Genomic DNA, 13,126 nt, shown 5'->3' with positions numbered 1-13,126 from the left:
GTGGGCCGGTCCCCGGCTTGTGTTTGGGGACCGGCTGCCGCCTCCTGTGGGCCGTTCCCCGGCTTGCGTTTGGGGACCGGCTGCCGCCTCCTGTGGGCCGGTCCCCGGCCGGTGTTTGGGGACTGGCTGCCGCCTCTTGTGGGCCGGTCCCCGGCCGGTGTTTGGGGACCGGCTGCCGCCTCCTGTGGGCCGGTCCCCGGCCGGTGTTTGGGGACTGGCTGCAGCCTCCTGTGGGCCGGTCCCCGGCTTGTGTTTGGGGACTGGCTGCCGCCTCCTGTGGGCCGGTCCCCGGCTTGCGTGTTTGGGGACTGGCTGCAGCCTCCTGTGGGCCGGTCCCCGGCTTGTGTTTGGGGACTGGCTGCCGCCTCCTGTGGGCCGGTCCCCGACTTTTGTTTGGGGACTGGCTGCCGCCTCCTGTGGGCCGGTCCCCGGCTTGTGTTTGGGGACTGGCTGCCGCCTCCTGTGGGCCGGTCCCCGACTTTTGTTTGGGGACTGGCTGCCGCCTCATGTGGGCCGGTCCCCGGCCGGTGTTTGGGGACCGGCTGCCGCCTCCTGTGGGCCAGTCCCCGGCCGGTGTTTGGGGACTGGCTGCCGCCTCTTGTGGGCCGGTCCCCGGCCGGTGTTTGGGGACCGGCTGCCGCCTCCTGTGGGCCGGTCCCCGGCTTGCGTGTTTGGGGACTGGCTGCAGCCTCCTGTGGGCCGGTCCCCGGCTTGTGTTTGGGGACTGGCTGCCGCCTCCTGTGGGCCGGTCCCCGGCTTGCGTGTTTGGGGACTGGCTGCAGCCTCCTGTGGGCCGGTCCCCGGCTTGTGTTTGGGGACTGGCTGCCGCCTCCTGTGGGCCGGTCCCCGACTTTTGTTTGGGGACTGGCTGCCGCCTCCTGTGGGCCGGTCCCCGGCTTGTGTTTGGGGACTGGCTGCCGCCTCCTGTGGGCCGGTCCCCGGCTTGTGTTTGGGGACTGGCTGCCGCCTCCTGTGGGCCGGTCCCCGACTTTTGTTTGGGGACTGGCTGCCGCCTCCTGTGGGCCAGTCCCCGGCCGGTGTTTGGGGACTGGCTGCCGCCTCTTGTGGGCCGGTCCCCGGCCGGTGTTTGGGGACCGGCTGCCGCGTCCTGTGGGCCGGTCCCCGGCTTGCGTGTTTGGGGACTGGCTGCAGCCTCCTGTGGGCCGGTCCCCGGCTTGTGTTTGGGGACTGGCTGCCGCCTCCTGTGGGCCGGTCCCCGGCTTTTGTTTGGGGACTGGCTGCCGCCTCCTGTGGGCCGGTCCCCGGCTTGTGTTTGGGGACTGGCTGCCGCCTCCTGTGGGCCGGTCCCCGGCTTGCGTGTTTGGGGACTGGCTGCAGCCTCCTGTGGGCCGGTCACCGGCTTGTGTTTGGGGACTGGCTGCCGCCTCCTGTGGGCCTGTCCCCGGCTTTTGTTTGGGGACTGGCTGCCGCCTCCTGTGGGCCGGTCCCCGGCTTGTGTTTGGGGACTGGCTGCCGCCTCCTGTGGGCCGGTCCCCGGCCGGTGTTTGGGGACCGGCTGCCGCGTCCTGTGGGCCGGTCCCCGGCTTGCGTGTTTGGGGACTGGCTGCAGCCTCCTGTGGGCCGGTCCCCGGCTTGTGTTTGGGGACTGGCTGCCGCCTCCTGTGGGCCGGTCCCCGGCTTTTGTTTGGGGACTGGCTGCCGCCTCCTGTGGGCCGGTCCCCGGCTTGTGTTTGGGGACTGGCTGCCGCCTCCTGTGGGCCGGTCCCCGGCTTGCGTGTTTGGGGACTGGCTGCAGCCTCCTGTGGGCCGGTCACCGGCTTGTGTTTGGGGACTGGCTGCCGCCTCCTGTGGGCCTGTCCCCGGCTTTTGTTTGGGGACTGGCTGCCGCCTCCTGTGGGCCGGTCCCCGGCTTGTGTTTGGGGACTGGCTGCCGCCTCCTGTGGGCCGGTCCCCGGCTTGTGTTTGGGGACCGGCTGCCGCCTCCTGTGGGCCGTTCCCCGGCTTGCGTTTGGGGACCGGCTGCCGCCTCCTGTGGGCCGGTCCCCGGCCGGTGTTTGGGGACTGGCTGCCGCCTCTTGTGGGCCGGTCCCCGGCCGGTGTTTGGGGACCGGCTGCCGCCTCCTGTGGGCCGGTCCCCGGCCGGTGTTTGGGGACTGGCTGCCGCCTCTTGTGGGCCGGTCCCCGGCCGGTGTTTGGGGACCGGCTTCCGCCTCCTGTGGGCCGGTCCCCGGCCGGTGTTTGGGGTCTGGCTGCCGCCTCTTGTGGGCCGGTCCCCGGCTGGTGTTTGGGGACTGGCTGCCGCCTCTTGTGGGCCGGTCCCCGGCTGGTGTTTGGGGACCGGCTGCCGCCTCCTGTGGGCCGGTCCCCGGCTTGTGTTTGGGGACCGGCTGCCGCCTCCTGTGGGCCGGTCCCCGGCTTGTGTTTGGGGACTGGCTGCCGCCTCTTGTGGGCCGGTCCCCGGCCGGTGTTTGGGGACCGGCTGCCGCCTCCTGTGGGCCGGTCCCCGGCCGGTGTTTGGGGACTGGCTGCCGCCTCCTGTGGGCCGGTCCCCGGCTTGCGTGTTTGGGGACTGGCTGCAGCCTCCTGTGGGCCGGTCCCCGGCTTGTGTTTGGGGACTGGCTGCCGCCTCCTGTGGGCCGGTCCCCGGCTTGCGTGTTTGGGGACTGGCTGCAGCCTCCTGTGGGCCGGTCCCCGGCTTGTGTTTGGGGACTGGCTGCCGCCTCCTGTGGGCCGGTCCCCGACTTTTGTTTGGGGACTGGCTGCCGCCTCCTGTGGGCCGGTCCCCGGCCGGTGTTTGGGGACTGGCTGCCGCCTCTTGTGGGCCGGTCCCCGGCTGGTGTTTGGGGACTGGCTGCCGCCTCTTGTGGGCCGGTCCCCGGCTGGTGTTTGGGGACCGGCTTCCGCCTCCTGTGGGCCGGTCCCCGGCCGGTGTTTGGGGACTGGCTGCCGCCTCTTGTGGGCCGGTCCCCGGCTGGTGTTTGGGGACTGGCTGCCGCCTCTTGTGGGCCGGTCCCCGGCTGGTGTTTGGGGACCGGCTGCCGCCTCCTGTGGGCCGGTCCCCGGCTTTTGTTTGGGGACTGGCTGCCGCCTCCTGTGGGCCGGTCCCCGGCTTGTGTTTGGGGACCGGCTGCCGCCTCCTGTGGGCCGGTCCCCGGCTTGTGTTTGGGGACCGGCTGCCGCCTCCTGTGGGCCGGTCCCCGGCTTGTGTTTGGGGACTGGCTGCCGCCTCCTGTGGGCCGGTCCCCGACTTTTGTTTGGGGACTGGCTGCCGCCTCATGTGGGCCGGTCCCCGGCCGGTGTTTGGGGACCGGCTGCCGCCTCCTGTGGGCCGGTCCCCGGCCGGTGTTTGGGGACTGGCTGCCGCCTCCTGTGGGCCGGTCCCCGGCTTGTGTTTGGGGACTGGCTGCCGCCTCCTGTGGGCCGGTCCCCGGCTTGCGTTTGGGGACCGGCTGCCGCTTCCTGTGGGCCGGTCCCCGGCCGGTGTTTGGGGACTGGCTGCCGCCTCTTGTGGGCCGGTCCCCGGCCGGTGTTTGGGGACCGGCTGCCGCCTCCTGTGGGCCGGTCCCCGGCCGGTGTTTGGGGACTGGCTGCCGCCTCTTGTGGGCCAGTCCCCGGCCGGTGTTTGGGGACCGGCTTCCGCCTCCTGTGGGCCGGTCCCCGGCCGGTGTTTGGGGACTGGCTGCCGCCTCTTGTGGGCCGGTCCCCGGCTGGTGTTTGGGGACTGGCTGCCGCCTCTTGTGGGCCGGTCCCCGGGTGGTGTTTGGGGACCGGCTTCCGCCTCCTGTGGGCCGGTCCCCGGCCGGTGTTTGGGGACTGGCTGCCGCCTCTTGTGGGCCGGTCCCCGGCTGGTGTTTGGGGACTGGCTGCCGCCTCTTGTGGGCCGGTCCCCGGCTGGTGTTTGGGGACCGGCTGCCGCCTCCTGTGGGCCGGTCCCCGGCTTTTGTTTGGGGACTGGCTGCCGCCTCCTGTGGGCCGGTCCCCGGCTTGTGTTTGGGGACTGGCTGCCGCCTCCTGTGGGCCGGTCCCCGGCTTGTGTTTGGGGACCGGCTGCCGCCTCCTGTGGGCCGGTCCCCGGCTTGTGTTTGGGGACTGGCTGCCGCCTCCTGTGGGCCGGTCCCCGACTTTTGTTTGGGGACTGGCTGCCGCCTCATGTGGGCCGGTCCCCGGCCGGTGTTTGGGGACCGGCTGCCGCCTCCTGTGGGCCGGTCCCCGGCCGGTGTTTGGGGACTGGCTGCCGCCTCCTGTGGGCCGGTCCCCGGCTTGCGTGTTTGGGGACTGTCTGCAGCCTCCTGTGGGCCGGTCCCCGGCTTGTGTTTGGGGACTGGCTGCCGCCTCCTGTGGGCCGGTCCCCGGCTTGCGTGTTTGGGGACTGGCTGCAGCCTCCTGTGGGCCGGTCCCCGGCTTGTGTTTGGGGACTGGCTGCCGCCTCCTGTGGGCCGGTCCCCGGCTTTTGTTTGGGGACTGGCTGCCGCCTCATGTGGGCCGGTCCCCGGCCGGTGTTTGGGGACCGGCTGCCGCCTCCTGTGGGCCGGTCCCCGGCTTGTGTTTGGGGACTGGCTGCCGCCTCCTGTGGGCCGGTCCCCGGCTTGTGTTTGGGGACCGGCTGCCGCCTCCTGTGGGCCGGTCCCCGGCTTGTGTTTGGGGACTGGCTGCCGCCTCCTGTGGGCCGGTCCCCGGCTTGTGTTTGGGGACTGGCTGCCGCCTCCTGTGGGCCGGTCCCCGACTTTTGTTTGGGGACTGGCTGCCGCCTCATGTGGGCCCGTCCCCGGCCGGTGTTTGGGGACCGGCTGCCGCCTCCTGTGGGCCAGTCCCCGGCCGGTGTTTGGGGACTGGCTGCCGCCTCTTGTGGGCCGGTCCCCGGCTGGTGTTTGGGGACTGGCTGCCGCCTCTTGTGGGCCGGTCCCCGGCTGGTGTTTGGGGACCGGCTGCCGCCTCCTGTGGGCCGTTCCCCGGCTTGTGTTTGGGGACTGGGTGCCGCCTCCTGTGGGCCGGTCCCCGACTTTTGTTTGGGGACTGGCTGCCGCCTCATGTGGGCCGGTCCCCGGCCGGTGTTTGGGGACCAGCTGCCGCCTCCTGTGGGCCGGTCCCCGGCCGGTGTTTGGGGACTGGCTGCCGCCTCCTGTGGGCCGGTCCCCGGCTTGCGTGTTTGGGGACTGTCTGCAGCCTCCTGTGGGCTGGTCCCCGGCCGGTGTTTGGGGACCGGCTGCCGCCTCCTGTGGGCCAGTCCCCGGCCGGTGTTTGGGGACTGGCTGCCGCCTCTTGTGGGCCGGTCCCCGGCTGGTGTTTGGGGACTGGCTGCCGCCTCTTGTGGGCCGGTCCCCGGCTGGTGTTTGGGGACCGGCTGCCGCCTCCTGTGGGCCGGTCCCCGGCTTGTGTTTGGGGACTGGCTGCCGCCTCCTGTGGGCCGGTCCCCGACTTTTGTTTGGGGACTGGCTGCCGCCTCCTGTGGGCCGGTTCCCGGCTTGTGTTTGGGGACCGGCTGCCGCCTCCTGTGGGCCGGTCCCCGGCTTGTGTTTGGGGACTGGCTGCCGCCTCCTGTGGGCCGGTCCCCGACTTTTGTTTGGGGACTGGCTGCCGCCTCATGTGGGCCGGTCCCCGGCCGGTGTTTGGGGACCGGCTGCCGCCTCCTGTGGGCCGGTCCCCGGCCGGTGTTTGGGGACTGGCTGCCGCCTCCTGTGGGCCGGTCCCCGGCTTGCGTGTTTGGGGACTGGCTGCAGCCTCCTGTGGGCCGGTCCCCGGCTTGTGTTTGGGGACTGGCTGCCGCCTCCTGTGGGCCGGTCCCCGGCTTGCGTGTTTGGGGACTGGCTGCAGCCTCCTGTGGGCCGGTCCCCGGCTTGTGTTTGGGGACTGGCTGCCGCCTCCTGTGGGCCGGTCCCCGACTTTTGTTTAGGGACTGGCTGCCGCCTCCTGTGGGCCGGTCCCCGGCTTGCGTGTTTGGGGACTGGCTGCAGCCTCCTGTGGGCCGGTCCCCGGCTTGTGTTTGGGGACTGGCTGCCGCCTCCTGTGGGCCGGTCCCCGGCTTGCGTGTTTGGGGACTGGCTGCAGCCTCCTGTGGGCCGGTCCCCGGCTTGTGTTTGGGGACTGGCTGCCGCCTCCTGTGGGCCGGTCCCCGACTTTTGTTTGGGGACTGGCTGCCGCCTCCTGTGGGCCGGTCCCCGGCTTGTGTTTGGGGACTGGCTGCCGCCTCCTGTGGGCCGGTCCCCGGCTTGCGTGTTTGGGGACTGGCTGCAGCCTCCTGTGGGCCGGTCCCCGGCTTGTGTTTGGGGACTGGCTGCCGCCTCCTGTGGGCCGGTCCCCGACTTTTGTTTGGGGACTGGCTGCCGCCTCCTGTGGGCCGGTCCCCGGCTTGTGTTTGGGGACTGGCTGCCGCCTCCTGTGGGCCGGTCCCCGGCTTGTGTTTGGGGACCGGCTGCCGCCTCCTGTGGGCCGGTCCCCGGCTTGTGTTTGGGGACCGGCTGCCGCCTCCTGTGGGCCGGTCCCCGGCTTGTGTTTGGGGACCGGCTGCCGCCTCCTGTGGGCCGGTCCCCGACTTTTGTTTGGGGACTGGCTGCCGCCTCATGTGGGCCGGTCCCCGGCCGGTGTTTGGGGACCGGCTGCCGCCTCCTGTGGGCCGGTCCCCGGCCGGTGTTTGGGGACTGGCTGCCGCCTCCTGTGGGCCGGTCCCCGGCTTGCGTGTTTGGGGACTGGCTGCAGCCTCCTGTGGGCCGGTCCCCGGCTTGTGTTTGGGGACTGGCTGCCGCCTCCTGTGGGCCGGTCCCCGGCTTTTGTTTGGGGACTGGCTGCCGCCTCATGTGGGCCGGTCCCCGGCTTGTGTTTGGGGACCGGCTGCCGCCTCCTGTGGGCCGGTCCCCGGCTTTTGTTTGGGGACTGGCTGCCGCCTCCTGTGGGCCGGTCCCCGACTTTTGTTTGGGGACCGGCTGCCGCCTCATGTGGGCCGGTCCCCGGCCGGTGTTTGGGGACCGGCTGCCGCCTCCTGTGGGCCAGTCCCCGGCCGGTGTTTGGGGACTGGCTGCCGCCTCTTGTGGGCCGGTCCCCGGCCGGTGTTTGGGGACCGGCTGCCGCCTCCTGTGGGCCGGTCCCCGGCTTGCGTGTTTGGGGACTGGCTGCAGCCTCCTGTGGGCCGGTCCCCGGCTTGTGTTTGGGGACTGGCTGCCGCCTCCTGTGGGCCGGTCCCCGGCTTGCGTGTTTGGGGACTGGCTGCAGCCTCCTGTGGGCCGGTCCCCGGCTTGTGTTTGGGGACTGGCTGCCGCCTCCTGTGGGCCGGTCCCCGACTTTTGTTTGGGGACTGGCTGCCGCCTCCTGTGGGCCGGTCCCCGGCTTGTGTTTGGGGACTGGCTGCCGCCTCCTGTGGGCCGGTCCCCGGCTTGTGTTTGGGGACTGGCTGCCGCCTCTTGTGGGCCGGTCCCCGGCCGGTGTTTGGGGACCGGCTGCCGCCTCCTGTGGGCCGGTCCCCGGCCGGTGTTTGGGGACTGGCTGCCGCATCTTGTGGGCCGGTCCCCGGCCGGTGTTTGGGGACCGGCTGCCGCCTCCTGTGGGCCGGTCCCCGGCCGGTGTTTGGGGACTGGCTGCCGCCTCTTGTGGGCCGGTCCCCGGCTGGTGTTTGGGGACTGGCTGTCGCCTCTTGTGGGCCGGTCCCCGGCTGGTGTTTGGGGACCGGCTGCCGCCTCCTGTGGGCCGGTCCCCGGCTTGTGTTTGGGGACCGGCTGCCGCCTCCTGTGGGCCGGTCCCCGGCTTGTGTTTGGGGACTGGCTGCCGCCTCCTGTGGGCCGGTCCCCGACTTTTGTTTGGGGACTGGCTGCCGCCTCCTGTGGGCCAGTCCCCGGCCGGTGTTTGGGGACTGGCTGCCGCCTCTTGTGGGCCGGTCCCCGGCCGGTGTTTGGGGACCGGCTGCCGCGTCCTGTGGGCCGGTCCCCGGCTTGCGTGTTTGGGGACTGGCTGCAGCCTCCTGTGGGCCGGTCCCCGGCTTGTGTTTGGGGACTGGCTGCCGCCTCCTGTGGGCCGGTCCCCGGCTTTTGTTTGGGGACTGGCTGCCGCCTCCTGTGGGCCGGTCCCCGGCTTGTGTTTGGGGACTGGCTGCCGCCTCCTGTGGGCCGGTCCCCGGCTTGCGTGTTTGGGGACTGGCTGCAGCCTCCTGTGGGCCGGTCACCGGCTTGTGTTTGGGGACTGGCTGCCGCCTCCTGTGGGCCTGTCCCCGGCTTTTGTTTGGGGACTGGCTGCCGCCTCCTGTGGGCCGGTCCCCGGGTTGTGTTTGGGGACTGGCTGCCGCCTCCTGTGGGCCGGTCCCCGGCTTGTGTTTGGGGACCGGCTGCCGCCTCCTGTGGGCCGGTCCCCGGCTGGTGTTTGGGGACCGGCTGCCGCCTCCTGTGGGCCGGTCCCCGGCTTTTGTTTGGGGACTGGCTGCCGCCTCCTGTGGGCCGGTCCCCGGCCGGTGTTTGGGGACCGGCTGCCGCCTCCTGTGGGCCGGTCCCCGGCCGGTGTTTGGGGACTGGCTGCCGCATCTTGTGGGCCGGTCCCCGGCCGGTGTTTGGGGACCGGCTGCCGCCTCCTGTGGGCCGGTCCCCGGCCGGTGTTTGGGGACTGGCTGCCGCCTCTTGTGGGCCGGTCCCCGGCTGGTGTTTGGGGACTGGCTGTCGCCTCTTGTGGGCCGGTCCCCGGCTGGTGTTTGGGGACCGGCTGCCGCCTCCTGTGGGCCGGTCCCCGGCTTGTGTTTGGGGACCGGCTGCCGCCTCCTGTGGGCCGGTCCCCGGCTTGTGTTTGGGGACTGGCTGCCGCCTCCTGTGGGCCGGTCCCCGACTTTTGTTTGGGGACTGGCTGCCGCCTCCTGTGGGCCAGTCCCCGGCCGGTGTTTGGGGACTGGCTGCCGCCTCTTGTGGGCCGGTCCCCGGCCGGTGTTTGGGGACCGGCTGCCGCGTCCTGTGGGCCGGTCCCCGGCTTGCGTGTTTGGGGACTGGCTGCAGCCTCCTGTGGGCCGGTCCCCGGCTTGTGTTTGGGGACTGGCTGCCGCCTCCTGTGGGCCGGTCCCCGGCTTTTGTTTGGGGACTGGCTGCCGCCTCCTGTGGGCCGGTCCCCGGCTTGTGTTTGGGGACTGGCTGCCACCTCCTGTGGGCCGGTCCCCGGCTTGCGTGTTTGGGGACTGGCTGCAGCCTCCTGTGGGCCGGTCACCGGCTTGTGTTTGGGGACTGGCTGCCGCCTCCTGTGGGCCTGTCCCCGGCTTTTGTTTGGGGACTGGCTGCCGCCTCCTGTGGGCCGGTCCCCGGCTTGTGTTTGGGGACTGGCTGCCGCCTCCTGTGGGCCGGTCCCCGGCTTGTGTTTGGGGACCGGCTGCCGCCTCCTGTGGGCCGGTCCCCGGCTGGTGTTTGGGGACCGGCTGCCGCCTCCTGTGGGCCGGTCCCCGGCTTTTGTTTGGGGACTGGCTGCCGCCTCCTGTGGGCCGGTCCCCGGCTTGTGTTTGGGGACTGGCTGCCGCCTCCTGTGGGCCGGTCCCCGGCTTGTGTTTGGGGACCGGCTGCCGCCTCCTGTGGGCCGGTCCCCGGCTTGTGTTTGGGGACTGGCTGCCGCCTCCTGTGGGCCGGTCCCCGACTTTTGTTTGGGGACTGGCTGCCGCCTCATGTGGGCCGGTCCCCGGCCGGTGTTTGGGGACCGGCTGCCGCCTCCTGTGGGCCGGTCCCCGGCCGGTGTTTGGGGACTGGCTGCCGCCTCCTGTGGGCCGGTCCCCGGCTTGCGTGTTTGGGGACTGTCTGCAGCCTCCTGTGGGCCGGTCCCCGGCTTGTGTTTGGGGACTGGCTGCCGCCTCCTGTGGGCCGGTCCCCGGCTTGCGTGTTTGGGGACTGGCTGCAGCCTCCTGTGGGCCGGTCCCCGGCTTGTGTTTGGGGACTGGCTGCCGCCTCCTGTGGGCCGGTCCCCGGCTTTTGTTTGGGGACTGGCTGCCGCCTCATGTGGGCCGGTCCCCGGCCGGTGTTTGGGGACCGGCTGCCGCCTCCTGTGGGCCGGTCCCCGGCTTGTGTTTGGGGACTGGCTGCCGCCTCCTGTGGGCCGGTCCCCGGCTTGTGTTTGGGGACCGGCTGCCGCCTCCTGTGGGCCGGTCCCCGGCTTGTGTTTGGGGACTGGCTGCCGCCTCCTGTGGGCCGGTCCCCGGCTTGTGTTTGGGGACTGGCTGCCGCCTCCTGTGGGCCGGTCCCCGACTTTTGTTTGGGGACTGGCTGCCGCCTCATGTGGGCCCGTCCCCGGCCGGTGTTTGGGGACCGGCTGCCGCCTCCTGTGGGCCAGTCCCCAAACACCGGCCGGTGTTTGGGGACTGGCTGCCGCCTCTTGTGGGCCGGTCCCCGGCTGGTGTTTGGGGACTGGCTGCCGCCTCTTGTGGGCCGGTCCCCGGCTGGTGTTTGGGGACCGGCTGCCGCCTCCTGTGGGCCGGTCCCCGGCTTGTGTTTGGGGACCGGCTGCCGCCTCCTGTGGGCCGGTCCCCGGCTTGTGTTTGGGGACTGGCTGCCGCCTCCTGTGGGCCGGTCCCCGACTTTTGTTTGGGGACTGGCTGCCGCCTCATGTGGGCCGGTCCCCGGCCGGTGTTTGGGGACCGGCTGCCGCCTCCTGTGGGCCGGTCCCCGGCCGGTGTTTGGGGACTGGCTGCTGCTCCTGTGGGCCGGTCCCCGGCTTGCGTGTTTGGGGACTGGCTGCAGCCTCCTGTGGGCCGGTCCCCGGCTTGTGTTTGGGGACTGGCTGCCGCCTCCTGTGGGCCGGTCCCCGGCCGGTGTTTGGGGACTGGCTGCCGCCTCTTGTGGGCCGGTCCCCGGCTGGTGTTTGGGGACTGGCTGCCGCCTCTTGTGGGCCGGTCCCCGGCTGGTGTTTGGGGACCGGCTGCCGCCTCCTGTGGGCCGGTCCCCGGCTTGTGTTTGGGGACCAGCTGCCGCCTCCTGTGGGCCGGTCCCCGGCTTGTGTTTGGGGACTGGCTGCCGCCTCCTGTGGGCCGGTCCCCGACTTTTGTTTGGGGACTGGCTGCCGCCTCATGTGGGCCGGTCCCCGGCCGGTGTTTGGGGACCGGCTGCCGCCTCCTGTGGGCCGGTCCCCGGCCGGTGTTTGGGGACTGGCTGCCGCCTCCTGTGGGCCGGTCCCGGGCTTGCGTGTTTGGGGACTGGCTGCAGCCTCCTGTGGGCCGGTCCCCGACTTTTGTTTGGGGACTGGCTGCCGCCTCATGTGGGCCGGTCCCCGGCCGGTGTTTGGGGACCGGCTGCCGCCTCCTGTGGGCCGGTCCCCGGCCGGTTTTTGGGGACTGGCTGCCGCCTCCTGTGGGCCGGTCCCCGGCTTGCGTGTTTGGGGACTGGCTGCAGCCTCCTGTGGGCCGGTCCCCGGCTTGTGTTTGGGGACTGGCTGCCGCCTCCTGTGGGCCGGTCCCCGGCTTGCGTGTTTGGGGACTGGCTGCAGCCTCCTGTGGGCCGGTCCCCGGCTTGTGTTTGGGGACTGGCTGCCGCCTCCTGTGGGCCGGTCCCCGGCTTTTGTTTGGGGACTGGCTGCCGCCTCATGTGGGCCGGTCCCCGGCTTGTGTTTGGGGACCGGCTGCCGCCTCCTGTGGGCCGGTCCCCGGCTTTTGTTTGGGGACTGGCTGCCGCCTCCTGTGGGCCGGTCCCCGACTTTTGTTTGGGGACTGGCTGCCGCCTCATGTGGGCCGGTCCCCGGCCGGTGTTTGGGGACCGGCTGCCGCCTCCTGTGGGCCAGTCCCCGGCCGGTGTTTGGGGACTGGCTGCCGCCTCTTGTGGGCCGGTCCCCGGCCGGTGTTTGGGGACCGGCTGCCGCCTCCTGTGGGCCGGTCCCCGGCTTGCGTGTTTGGGGACTGGCTGCAGCCTCCTGTGGGCCGGTCCCCGGCTTGTGTTTGGGGACTGGCTGCCGCCTCCTGTGGGCCGGTCCCCGGCTTTTGTTTGGGGACTGGCTGCCGCCTCCTGTGGGCCGGTCCCCGGCTTGTGTTTGGGGACTGGCTGCCGCCTCCTGTGGGCCGGTCCCCGGCTTGCGTGTTTGGGGACTGGCTGCAGCCTCCTGTGGGCCGGTCCCCGGCTTGTGTTTGGGGACTGGCTGCCGCCTCCTGTGGGCCGGTCCCCGGCTTTTGTTTGGGGACTGGCTGCCGCCTCCTGTGGGCCGGTCCCCGGCTTGTGTTTGGGGACTGGCTGCCGCCTCCTGTGGGCCGGTCCCCGGCTTGTGTTTGGGGACTGGCTGCCGCCTCCTGTGGGCCGGTCCCCGGCTTGCGTTTGGGGACCGGCTGCCGCCTCCTGTGGGCCGGTCCCCGGCCGGTGTTTGGGGACTGGCTGCCGCCTCTTGTGGGCCGGTCCCCGGCCGGTGTTTGGGGACCGGCTGCCGCCTCCTGTGGGCCGGTCCCCGGCCGGTGTTTGGGGACTGGCTGCCGCCTCTTGTGGGCCAGTCCCCGGCCGGTGTTTGGGGACCGGCTTCCGCCTCCTGTGGGCCGGTCCCCGGCCGGTGTTTGGGGACTGGCTGCCGCCTCTTGTGGGCCGGTCCCCGGCTGGTGTTTGGGGACTGGCTGCCGCCTCTTGTGGGCCGGTCCCCGGCTGGTGTTTGGGGACCGGCTGCCGCCTCCTGTGGGCCGGTCCCCGGCTTTTGTTTGGGGACTGGCTGCAGCCTCCTGTGGGCCGGTCCCCGGCTTGTGTTTGGGGACTGGCTGCCGCCTCCTGTGGGCCGGTCCCCGGCTTTTGTTTGGGGACTGGCTGCCGCCTAATGTGGGCCGGTCCCCGGCCGGTGTTTGGGGACCGGCTGCCGCCTCCTGTGGGCCGGTCCCCGGCTTGTGTTTGGGGACTGGCTGCCGCCTCCTGTGGGCCGGTCCCCGGCTTGTGTTTGGGGACCGGCTGCCGCCTCCTGTGGGCCGGTCCCCGGCTTGTGTTTGGGGACTGGCTGCCGCCTCCTGTGGGCCGGTCCCCGGCTTGTGTTTGGGGACTGGCTGCCGCCTCCTGTGGGCCGGTCCCCGACTTTTGTTTGGGGACTGGCTGCCGCCTCATGTGGGCCCGTCCCCGGCCGGTGTTTGGGGACCGGCTGCCGCCTCCTGTGGGCCGGTCCCCGGCCGGTGTTTGGGGACTGGCTGCCGCCTCTTGTGGGCCGGTCCCCGGCTGGTGTTTGGGGACTGGCTGCCGCCTCTTGTGGGCCGGTCCCCGGCTGGTGTTTGGGGACCGGCTGC

This window comes from Urocampus carinirostris, chromosome 20 (assembly GCF_059441175.1).
Source record: "Urocampus carinirostris isolate Australia breed hairy pipefish chromosome 20, RoL_Ucar_1.0, whole genome shotgun sequence".
Classification (NCBI taxonomy): domain Eukaryota; kingdom Metazoa; phylum Chordata; class Actinopteri; order Syngnathiformes; family Syngnathidae; genus Urocampus; species Urocampus carinirostris.
This window is presented reverse-complemented; position numbering follows the sequence as displayed.